The sequence below is a fragment of the Bombina bombina genome, chromosome 7 (genome assembly GCF_027579735.1).
Source record: "Bombina bombina isolate aBomBom1 chromosome 7, aBomBom1.pri, whole genome shotgun sequence".
Classification (NCBI taxonomy): domain Eukaryota; kingdom Metazoa; phylum Chordata; class Amphibia; order Anura; family Bombinatoridae; genus Bombina; species Bombina bombina.
Window position 1 is genome coordinate 555,640,773 of NC_069505.1, and position 12,394 is coordinate 555,653,166.

At 44.2% G+C, this 12,394-nt stretch overlaps 1 protein-coding gene across 1 annotated transcript in view; it reads right to left on the minus strand.

Moving 5' to 3' along the window:
* The window catches only part of LOC128667033 (H-2 class I histocompatibility antigen, Q9 alpha chain), a 554,857-nt gene that overhangs the window by 72,052 nt on the left and 470,411 nt on the right, over positions 1 to 12,394 (minus strand). The window lies entirely within an intron of this gene.

Below are 12,394 nucleotides of genomic sequence, written 5' to 3' on the forward strand. Positions count from 1 at the left end.
AATATCACTCCTGGCCAGCAGGAGGAGGCAAAGAGCACCACAGCAAAGCTGTTAAGTATCATCTCCCTTCCCACAAACCCCAGTCATTCGTACGAAGGAAAAGGAGAGAAAGGAAGCAACACAAGGTGCAGGGGTGCCTGAGGTTTATAAAAAAAACCCAACAATGTCTGAAAAATACAGGGGGGGGGCGTGGACTCACCGTGTCAAGAAATACATAAATTTATCAGGTAAGCATAAATTTAGTTTTCTTTCTAATGACACGGTGAGTCCACGGATTATCAGTAATTACTGTTGGGATGATAAGGGAGGGACAAGACAGGGAACCTAAACAGAAGGCACCACTGCTTGAAGAACCTTTCTCCCAAAAGAAGCCTCAGCCAAGGCAAAACTATCAAATTTATAACATTTTTAAAAAGTGTGCAGAGAGGACCAAGTTGCAGCCTTGCAAATCTGTTCCACAGAAGCTTCATTTTTGAAGGCCCAGGAAGAAGAAACAGCCCTAGTGGAATGAGCTGCGATTCTCTCAGGAGGCTACTGTTCAGCAGTTTCATAGGCCAAGCGAATTATACTCTTAAGCCAGAAAGAAAGAGAAGTAGCTGTAGCTTTCTGACCCTTGCGTTTCCCAGATAAAATGACAAGGCAGAAGACTGTCAAAAATCATTAGTCGCCTGCAAATAGAATTTCAACGCACGTACCATATCTAGGTTGTGCAGCAAACGCTCCTTATGAGAAGAAGGATTAGGACACAAAGAAGGAACAACGATTTCCTGATTAATATTCCTATCCGAAAATAATAACTTAGTACGCAGAACCACCTTATCAGAATGAAAGATAAGGGGGAATCACACTGCAACGCAGAGAGTTCCGAAACTCTCTGAGCAGAAGACATGGCAACAAGAAACAAAACTTTTCAAGATAGAGGACTTCCGGTGGGCGGCGTTCCAAGATGGCCACAGACTCCTGAGGCTCCGAGTATCTAGAAGTTAAAAGTGGCTGGAACCTTCGCCATCCTTCTCTCTCTTGGCAGTGTTTGTGCCCGAGAACTTTACTGGATTGAGGCATACTATCCCTCGGCCCCCGAGAAGCCAGAAACCGTTTTGGTGTGGTGGCGGGTGATCTCCCGCCACATTGTACATAGATCCTACATAATGGAGAGGCTCATCATCAAAGAAATGTGTACGGATGCCTATGCCCTGGACGAAATAAAGGCCATTTTATTGCCCAAATTTGACCGGCTCCTCCTGTCCTGCTCTAACCTAAGCACTTTGGTGAGAGCAACAGTACAACCGCGCCGACAGGTGAAGTCTGCTTCGGAATCCACCTTACAGAGCGTGAGGGGTGGCTTAGTATTGTGCCCACAGGCGGACATCAGCTCTCTAACCTCAGCTCCCTCACGGAAGGGAACAGCGGTGACAATTCTAGCAGCCGGGGCATCACCTTCCCGCATGGAACGTTGGATCTCTACCATAGCACCAGCTGGGGATTCAAAATTCAACTCACTGCTACCCGTTATGACTACTGCAGCGCCAGCCACAGAGCTCAGACCAAGAATCTTAGAAATGGAGACTGGTCTCAATACCGCTTACCGTGCTAACAATGCGGCTGAAACTCCTGTCGCTCCACCTTTGGTTGTTCTGCCGCACTTAATTCTCACTGTGAGGTTGCCTCTCTCCCCTTCGCAAATCAGTTGCACCCTTCTGAGGTATGTCTGCCACGCTCCACTCCGTGTCGGGATCGGATGATCAGCTTATGGTCACAGTCCCATTTACCAGCTGACTATGCAACAAACTCCTATGTGACCACAGGCTTTTGCCTACCCTTTGTACATCTGTGTAACTTTCAGCACCTTTGATTGCCCAGATGCATTTGTTCAACACCAGTCAATACAAGAAACCAATAGACAGCGGCTGCCTTATATTATTTTCTACACCTGATTATGTATGTGCTTTTGTCCTATTTCATTTAATTCTTACTTATACACCGCTTCTCATATGCTTAAAGATATGAGTTCACTGTACCCACTAGCAAGCATAATTTCTTACTATGACACACAGGGGCTGAAGGCATTTGTGAGCAGTAGCTGAACTATACTATTGTTATGTATATCAACCTCTCTATTATGCTCTGGTGTTGTTTACTTGATTTGCTGAGCAGTGTTAATCAGCATTTTGAGAGTGTTTTGCTTGGCTGGCACTTAACAATACGATCCTTGCTACCATCATTCTTATTAGATGTATCTTGGTGAATCAAAACGTTGCTGCACACTAAGGTCTCAACATATGTATATATATATATAACTCCTGCTTGGAGCTTCTGTCAGATATATTCAATCATTTTAAGCAGCCTGTGTATACGCTCAACTCACCCTTATTTACCAAGAAACTATTAAGTAATGCCTGCAATATTAAGGCGGCCACACTGTTTAACTTATCTGTGTAGCTCAGCAGCCTCATTTCATTGTTTTGTTGTGTGCTATGTGCTATATTGTTAGCTAAGATTCTGAAATGTTGCATAATCATAGTGCTGTTTACTGAGAATTGCGGTGTGTTATAACTCTCATAATATGTTAAAATCTTGACCAGGCTGCTTTCTTATAAAGTACGAGTAGTTACAAACTTGTAATAATACAACAGCCACATTTTTCTCAGTCAATGTTTGTTAGATGATATTTGTAGGGCAATGTAATTTATAATCTATAATTTAATAGTCAATTTTCCTTGGTTAAGGAGGTTTAGTTTAGTCTTGTTAGTTTATTAAACTGAGATACCGTGTATATATTAATCTTACTCATTAAATCTGTGGGCCCTACCCCCCCTCTTTGATATATTCGCTACATTTAGCAGTTGCACCAGTGGGCTTACTCACAATACTATATGTCTCAGCCTTTTCATTCTATGATGTAATGCCCTTTTACCTCTTTGTACTAATATGAGGGCATAACTGTGGTATTCAGCAAAACTTTTATTGTTGTGGTTCTACTGTGTCTCTGTTTAAGGAGGTTTAGCTCAGTCTTGTTAGTTTATTTTATGTTTAGTTAGATTGTGTTAGTATACAAAAAAAACAACCCAGCATTGTGGTACAAATGTAAACCGCTGTTAGAAAGTTCTCTAGTCCATACAAGTCCTGTACAGACCTAAATATAATTGTGAACATTTCATTTTACTGTAGCCAATGGATTATGTTATTATATTATGCTGTCTAATCGATTCTATGTTACTTTGTCACACCCTGCGTGGTGTCTTAGATCTGTAACTTATCATTGTACCATGTGTTGGTTATAAATAAAATTTAAAAAAAAAAAAAACTTTCCAAGATAACAACTTAATATCTAAGGAATGCATAGGCTCAAACGGAGTCTGCTGAAGGACTTTTAAAACAAGGTTAAGACTCCAGGGAGGAGTAACAGGTTTAAACACAGGCCTGATTCTGACCAAGGCCCGACAAAAGGATTGCATATCTGGCACATCCGCCAAACGCTTATGCAACAAAAACATAATTTATGCTTACCTGATAAATTCCTTTCTCCTGTAGTGTAGTCAGTCCACGGGTCATCCATTACTTATGGGATATTAACTCCTCCCTAACAGGAAGTGCAAGAGGATCACCCAAGCAGAGCTGCTATATAGCTCCTCCCCTCTACGTCATACCCAGTCATTCGACCGAAAACCAAACGAGAAAGGAGAAACTATAGGGTGCAGTGGAGTATAATTTAAAATTTAGACCTGCCATAAAAAACAGGGCGGGCCGTGGACTGACTACACTACAGGAGAAAGGAATTTATCAGGTAAGCATAAATTATGTTTTCTCCTGTTAAGTGTAGTCAGTCCACGGGTCATCCATTACTTATGGGATACCAATACCAAAGCTAAAAGTACACGGATGACGGGAGGGACAGGCAGGCTCTTTACACGGAAGGAACCACTGCCTGAAGAACCTTTCTCCCAAAAATAGCCTCCGAAGAAGCAAAAGTGTCAAATTTGTAAAATTTAGAAAAAGTGTGAAGTGAAGACCAAGTCGCAGCCTTGCAAATCTGTTCAACAGAGGCCTCATTCTTAAAGGCCCAAGTGGAAGCCACAGCTCTGGTAGAATGAGCTGTAATCCTTTCAGGAGGCTGCTGTCCAGCAGTCTCATAGGCTAAACGTATTATGCTACGAAGCCAAAAGGAAAGAGAGGTGGCCGAAGCCTTTTGACCTCTCCTCTGTCCAGAATACACGACAAACAGGGAAGAAGTTTGTCGAAAATTTTTAGTTGCCTGTAAATAAAATTTCAGGGCACGGACAACGTCCAGATTGTGCAGAAGACGTTCCTTCTTTGAAGAAGGGTTGGGGCACAATGATGGAACAACAATCTCTTGATTGATATTCCTGTTGGTAACTACCTTAGGTAAAAACCCAGGTTTAGTACGCAGGACTACCTTGTCTGAATGGAAAATCAGATAAGGAGAATCACAATGTAAGGCAGATAACTCAGAGACTCTTCGAGCCGAGGAAATAGCCATTAAAAACAGAACTTTCCAAGATAACAGTTTGATATCAATGGAATGAAGGGGTTCAAACGGAACACCCTGTAAAACGTTAAGAACTAAGTTTAAACTCCATGGCGGAGCAACCGTTTTAAACACAGGCTTAATCCTGGCCAAAGCCTGACAAAAAGCCTGGACGTCTGGAACTTCTGACAGACGTCTGTGTAGAAGGATGGACAAAGCTGAGATTTGTCCCTTTAACGAACTAGCGGATAAACCCTTTTCTAAACCTTCTTGTAGAAAGGATAATATCCTAGGAATCCTAACCTTACTCCATGAGTAACTTTTGGATTCGCACCAATGCAAGTATTTGCGCCATATTTTATGGTAAATTTTCCTGGTAACAGGCTTCCTAGCCTGTATCAAGGTATCAATCACTGACTCAGAAAATCCACGCTTTGATAGAATCAAGCGTTCAATCTCCATGCAGTCAGCCTCAGAGAAATTAGATTTGGATGTTTGAAGGGACCCTGCACCAGAAGGTCCTGTCTCAGAGGTAGAGACCATGGTGGACAGGACGACATGTCCACTAGGTCTGCATACCAGGTCCTGCGTGGCCACGCAGGCGCTATTAGAATCACCGATGCTCTCTCCTGTTTGATCCTGGCAATCAATCGAGGAAGCATCGGGAAGGGTGGAAACACATAAGCCATGTTGAAGGCCCAAGGTGCTGTCAGAGCATCTATCAGAACCGCTCCCGGGTCTCTGGACCTGGATCCGTAATAAGGAAGTTTGGCGTTCTGGCGAGACGCCATGAGATCGAGATCTGGTCTGCCCCAAGGCCGAAGAAGTTGGGCAAAGACCTCCGGATGAAGTTCCCACTCCCCCGGATGAAAAGTCTGGCGACTTAGATAATCCGCTTCCCAGTTCTCCACGCCTGGGATGTGGATCGCTGATAGGTGGCAAGAGTGTGACTCTGCCCAGTGCATTATCTTTGATACTTCCATCATTGCTAGGGAACTCCTTGTCCCTCCCTGATGGTTGATGTAAGCCACAGTCGTGATGTTGTCCGACTGAAACCTGATGAACCTCAGAGTTGCTAACTGAGGCCAAGCCAGAAGGGCATTGAAAACTGCTCTTAATTCCAGAATATATATGGGAAGGAGACTCTCCTCCTGAGTCCAAGATCCCTGAGTCTTCAGGGAATTCCAGACAGCGCCCCAACCTATCAGGCTGGCGTCTGTTGTTACAATTGTCCAATCTGGCCTGCTGAAAGGCATCCCCTTGGAAAGATGTGGCCGAGAGAGCCACCATAGAAGAGAGTTTCTGGTCTCTTGATCCAGATTCAGCATAGGGGACAAATCTGAGTAGTCCCCATTCCACTGACTTAGCATGCACAATTGCAGTGGTCTGAGATGCAGGCGTGCAAAGGGAACTATGTCCATTGCCGCTACCATTAAGCCGATTACCTCCATGCATTGAGCCACTGACGGGCGTGGAATGGAATGAAGGACACGGCAAGCATTTAGAAGCTTTGTTAACCTGACCTCTGTCAGATAAATCTTCATTTCTACAGAATCTATAAGAGTCCCTAGGAAGGGAACTCTTGTGAGTGGCAATAGAGAACTCTTTTCCTCGTTCACTTTCCACCCATGTGACCTTAGAAATGCCAGTACTAACTCTGTATGAGACTTGGCAGTTTGGAAACTTGACGCTTGTATCAGAATGTCGTCTAGGTACGGAGCTACCGATATTCCTCGCGGTCTTAGCACCGCCAGAAGAGACCCCAGAACCTTTGTGAAGATTCTTGGAGCAGTAGCTAACCCGAAGGGAAGAGCTACAAACTGGTAGTGCCTGTCTAGAAAGGCAAACCTTAGGTACCGGTAATGATCTTTGTGAATCGGTATGTGAAGGTAGGCATCCTTTAAATCCACTGTGGTCATGTACTGACCCTTTTGGATCATGGGTAAGATTGTCCGAATAGTTTCCATTTTGAACGATGGAACTCTTAGGAATTTGTTTAGGATCTTTAAATCCAAGATTGGTCTGAAGGTTCCTTCTTTCTTGGGAACCACAAACAGATTTGAGTAAAACCCCTGTCCGTGTTCCGACCGCGGAACCGGGTGGATCACTCCCATTAGTAAAAGATCTTGTACACAGCGTAGAAACGCCTCTTTCTTTATCTGGTTTGTTGACAACCTTGAAAGATGAAATCTCCCTTTTGGAGGAGAAGCTTTGAAGTCCAGAAGATATCCCTGAGATATGATCTCTAACGCCCAGGGATCCTGGACATCTCTTGCCCAAGCCTGGGCGAAGAGAGAAAGTCTGCCCCCTACTAGATCCGTTTCCGGATTGGGGGCCCTCACTTCATGCTGTCTTAGGGGCAGCAGCAGGTTTTCTGGCCTGCTTGCCCTTGTTCCAGGTCTGGTTAGGTTTCCAGCCCTGTCTGTAACGAGCAACAGTTCCTTCCTGTTTTGGAGCGGAGGAAGTTGATGCTGCTCCTGCCTTGAAGTTACGAAAGGCACGAAAATTAGACTGTCTAGCCCTTGGTTTGGCTCTGTCTTGAGGCAGGGCATGGCCCTTACCTCCAGTAATGTCAGCGATAATTTCTTTCAAACCGGGCCCGAATAATGTCTGCCCTTTGAAAGGTATGTTAAGCAATTTAGATTTAGAAGTCACATCAGCTGACCAGGATTTTAGCCAAAGCGCTCTGCGCGCCTGAATGGCGAATCCGGAATTCTTAGCCGTAAGTTTAGTTAGATGTACTACGGCATCAGAAATAAATGAATTAGCTAGCTTAAGAGTTTTAAGCTTGTTTGTAATCTCATCCAATGGAGCTGATTCAAGGGTCTCTTCCAGAGACTCAAACCAGAATGCCGCCGCCGCCGTGACCGGCGCAATGCATGCAAGGGGTTGCAAAATAAAACCTTGTTGAACAAACATTTTCTTAAGGTAACCCTCTAACTTTTTATCCATTGGATCTGAAAAAGCACAGCTATCCTCCACCGGGATAGTGGTACGCTTAGCTAAAGTAGAAACTGCTCCCTCCACCTTAGGGACCGTCTGCCATAAGTCCCGTGTGGTGGCGTCTATTGGAAACATTTTTCTGAATATAGGAGGGGGTGAGAAAGGCACACCGGGTCTATCCCACTCCTTGTTAACAATATCAGTAAGTCTTTTAGGTATAGGAAAAACGTCAGTACACGTTGGTACCGCAAAATATTTATCCAACCTACATATTTTCTCTGGGATTGCAACCGTGTTACAATCATTCAGAGCCGCCAACACCTCCCCTAGTAACACACAGAGGTTCTCAAGCTTAAATTTGAAATTTGAAATGTCTGAATCCAGTTTATTTGGATCAGACCCGTCACCCACAGAATGAAGCTCTCCGTCTTCATGTTCTGCAAATTGTGACGCAGTATCTGACATGGCCCTAGTATTATCAGCGCACTCTGTTCTCACTCCAGAGTGGTCTCGTTTACCCCTGAGTTCTGGCAATTTAGATAAAACCTCAGTCATAACATTAGCCATGTCTTGCAAAGTGATCTGTAATGGCCGCCCTGATGTACTTGGCGTTACAATATCACGCACCTCCTGAGCGGGAGATGCAGGTACTGACACGTGAGGTAAGTTAGTCGGCATAACTTCCCCCTCGTTGTCTGGTGAATTTTTATTAACATGTACAGATTGACTTTTATTTAAAGTAGCATCAATGCAATTAGTACATAAATTTCTATTGGGCTCCACATTGGCCTTTGAACATATTGCACAAAGAGATTCCTCTGTGTCAGACATGTTTAAACAAACTAGCAATTAGACTAGCAAGCTTGGAAAATACTTTTTCAAACAATTTTCAAGTAATATAAAAAACGTTACTGTGCCTTTAAGAAGCACACAAAAACTGTCGCAGTTGAAATAACAATGAACCGGATTAGTTATAGAAAACAATTTTTAACAATAAATGCATTGATTTAGCAAAGGAATGCACCCACTAGCAAATGGATGATTAACTCCTTAATACCGAAAAAACGTATAACAATAAAATATAAACGTTTTTATCACAGTCAAAACACAGTCTCACAGGTCTGCTGTGAGTGATTACCTCCCTCAAAACTAGTTTTGGAGACCCCTGAGCTCTGTAGAGACGTCCTGGATCATGCAGGGAGAATAAGGAAGACTTGTGACTGAATTTCTACTGTGTAGAAAAGCGCCAAAATAGGCCCCTCCCACTCATAATACAACAGTGGGGAAGCTCAATACTGACTTTATTTAAAACAAAACGACAGCCAAGTGGAAATTAATGCCCAAAAAAATTTCACCAAGTACCTCAAAGCTAAAACGATTAACATGCCAGTAAACGTTTTAAATATAAATACATGAAGTTATAAAAAAGCCTGTTGCTAGTTGCTCTTACTGCAGAAGGCTAAAAGCTATATGTATACAGTATTTTCTTAGTGAAGTGCCATTCCCCAGAAATACTTCAGTGCCAACATACATACATAACAGCCTGATACCAGTTGCTACTACTGCATTTAAGGCTGTACTTACATTTCAACGGTATTAGCAGTATTTTCTCAGTCAATTCCATTCCTTAGAAAATAATATACTGCAACATACCTCTTTGCAGGTGAACCCTGCCCGCTGTCCCCTGTTCTGAAGTTACCCCGCTCCTCAGAAGGCCGAGAACAGCAAATGGATCTTAGTTACGTCCGCTAAGATCATACACAAACTCAGGCAGATTCTTCTTCTAATGCTGCCTGAGAAAAACAACACACTCCGGTGCCGTTTAAAATAACAAACTTTTGATTGAAGAAATAAAAACTAAGTTTTAATAACCTCTGTCCTCTCACACATCCTATCGATTAGTTAGGTGCAAGAGAATGACTGGGTATGACGTAGAGGGGAGGAGCTATATAGCAGCTCTGCTTGGGTGATCCTCTTGCACTTCCTGTTAGGGAGGAGTTAATATCCCATAAGTAATGGATGACCCGTGGACTGACTACACTTAACAGGAGAAATAGACAAAGCAGATATTTGACCCTTCAAAGTACTCACTGATAAACCTTTCTCCAGACCGTCCTGGAAAAAAGACAGAATCCTAGGAATCCTGACTCTACTCCACAAGAACCCCTTGGCCTCACACCAGTACAGATATTTATGCTCCATATTTAATGGTAAATCCTTCTAGTCACAGGCTTACGGGCCTGGATCAAGGTCTCAATGACCGAGTCCGAAAACCCACGCTTAGATAAAATTAAGCGTTCAATCTCCACGCATTCAGCTTCAGAGAAATAAGATTTGGATGAAGGAAGGGCCCTTGAAGTAGAAGGTCTTTCCTCAGCGGGAGTCTCCAGGGTGGAAGAGATGACATCTCCACTATGTCTACATACCAGATTCTGCGAGGCCACACCGGTGCTATGAGAATCACCGAAGCCCTCTCCTGCTTGATCCGAGCAATGACCCGTGGAAGGAGAGCGAGTGGAGGAAACAAGTATGCTATACTGAAATTCCATGGCACCGCCAGTGCATCTATCAGGACTGCATTTGGATCCCTTGACCTCGAACCATACCTCGGGAGCTTGGCATTCTGCCGAGAAGCCATGAGATCTAACTCCTGCTGCCCCCATTTGAGGATCAAACTGGAAAACACCTCAGGATGGAGCTCCCACTCCCCCGGGTGAAAGGTCTGTCTGCTCAGAAAATCTGCTTCCCAATTGTCCACTCCTGTAATGTGGATCGCAGATAGCCAAAATTATTCAGTGGGCGGAGACCCACAACTGCTGTCTACCTCTGTCATGGCCAAGGAACTCCGAGTTCCTCCCTGATGGTTGACGTAAGCCACAGAAGTTATGTTCTCCGACTGGAACCTGATAAACCAGGCTGAAGCTAACTGAGGCCAGGCAAGTAAAGCATTGAAGATTGCCCTCAGCTCTAGGATGTTTATGGGGAGAACTGCCTTCTCCGGAGTCTATAGACCTTAAGCCTTTAACGAGCCCCAGACTGTTCCCCATCCCAGCAGGCTGGCATCCGTGGTCACAATCACCCAGGTAGGTCTGCGGAAGCAGGTTCCCTGGGAGAGATGTTCCTGAGACAACCACCACGGAAGAGATTCTCTTGTCGCCTGATCCAGTTCTATTCGCGGAGACAGATCTCTGTATGAGAGTTTGCTTGTTGAAAAGACGGCACCTGAACTAGAATGTCATCCAGATATGGTGCCACTGCAATGCCCCGAGACCGGAGCAAGACCGAATGGAAGAGCCACAAATTGGAAGTGCTTGTCTAGAAAAGCAAACCTCAAAAACATGTGACTATCCCTGTGGATGGGAACATGAAGGTACGCATCCTTTAGGTCTATGGTTGTCATGAACTGACCCTCTTGAACCAAGGGAAGAATGGAACGAATAGTTTCCATCTTGAAGGACGGTACTCTGAGAAACTTGTTTAGACTTTTGAGGTCTAAAATCGGTCTGAAAGTTCCCTCTTTTTTGGGAACCACAAACAGATTGGAGTAGAATCCCAGACCCTGTTCCTGCATTGGAACGGGAACTATCACTCCCAGGGCAGAAAGATCCTGAACACAATGTAAGAGCGCCTCTCTTTTTATCTGGTCTACAGATAATCTTGAGAGGAGGAACCTGCCCCTGGGAGGAAAAGTCTTGAACTCTAGTTTGTATCCCTGGGACACAATGTCCACCGCCCAGGGATCCGGAACATCCCAAACCCAGGCTTGAGCGAAGTGAGAAAGTCTGCCCCCTACAAGATCAGCTCCCAGATCGGGGGAAGGCTTTCATGCTGACTTAAATCATTTGCGGGCTTCTTAGATTGCTTCCCCTTGTTCCAAGGCTGATTGGGATTCCAGGAAGACTTGGACTGTTTCTGCTTGGAAGAGGGGGGGGGGGGGGGTTGGAAAGGCTTACCTCTAAAGTTTCGAATGGAACGAAAATTATTATGACGCCCTTTCTGTTTATTTCTCTTATCCTGTGGGAGGAAATATCCTTTTCCTCCTGTAATATCAGAAATAATTTCAGCCAAGCCTGGCCCAAACAAGGTCTTACCCTTGAAGGGGATCGCCATAAGTTTGGACTTAGAAGAAACATCCGCAGACCAGAATTTCAACCATAAAGCTCTGCGAGCTAGTAAAACAAAACCAGATATTTTTGCTCCCAACTTAATGACTTGTAAGGAATCATCCGTGATAAAGGAATTAGCCAACTTAAGAGTCTTAATCCTATCTTGGATCTCCTCAAGAGGCGTATCTGTCTGAATAGAATCAAAGCATCAAACCAGTAGGCTTCCGCGCTGGTGACAGTGGCAATGCACACTGCAGGCTGCCATTGTAGACCCTGGTGAACATAGATTTTCTTTAACAATGCCTCCAACTTCCTTTCCATAGGATCCTTAAAGGAACAGCTATCCTCTATGGGAAAAGTGGTTCTCTTAGCAAAAATGGAAATAGCCCCTTCCACTTTGGGGACCGTTTGCCAAGACTCCTTAATAGAGTCAGCTATTGGAAACATTTTCTTGAAAATTGGAGATGGAGAAAAGGGAATTCCAGGTCTCTCCCACTCCCATGCAATAATCTCTGTAGCACTGTCTGGTACAGGGAAAACCTCCACCGCGGAGGAAACATCAAAGTACTTGTTCAGTTTGCTAAACTTCTTAGGATTGACTACGAGAGTCGTATCAGAGTTGTCCAAGGTAGCTAAAACCTCCTTAAGTAACAGGCAGAGGTGTTCCAGCTTAAACCTGAAGGATACAACTTCAGCATCAGAAGCAGGAATTATACTGTCAGAATCTGAGATTTCACTCTCAGTTGCCACCGAAGTGTCTTCCTCCTCAGATTTTTGAGCAAGGGAAACTTGGCTACCACAACCTGATCAGAAACCTTACTAGCTAATTCATTAAACTTCCTCTTGCGCTTTCCCTGAA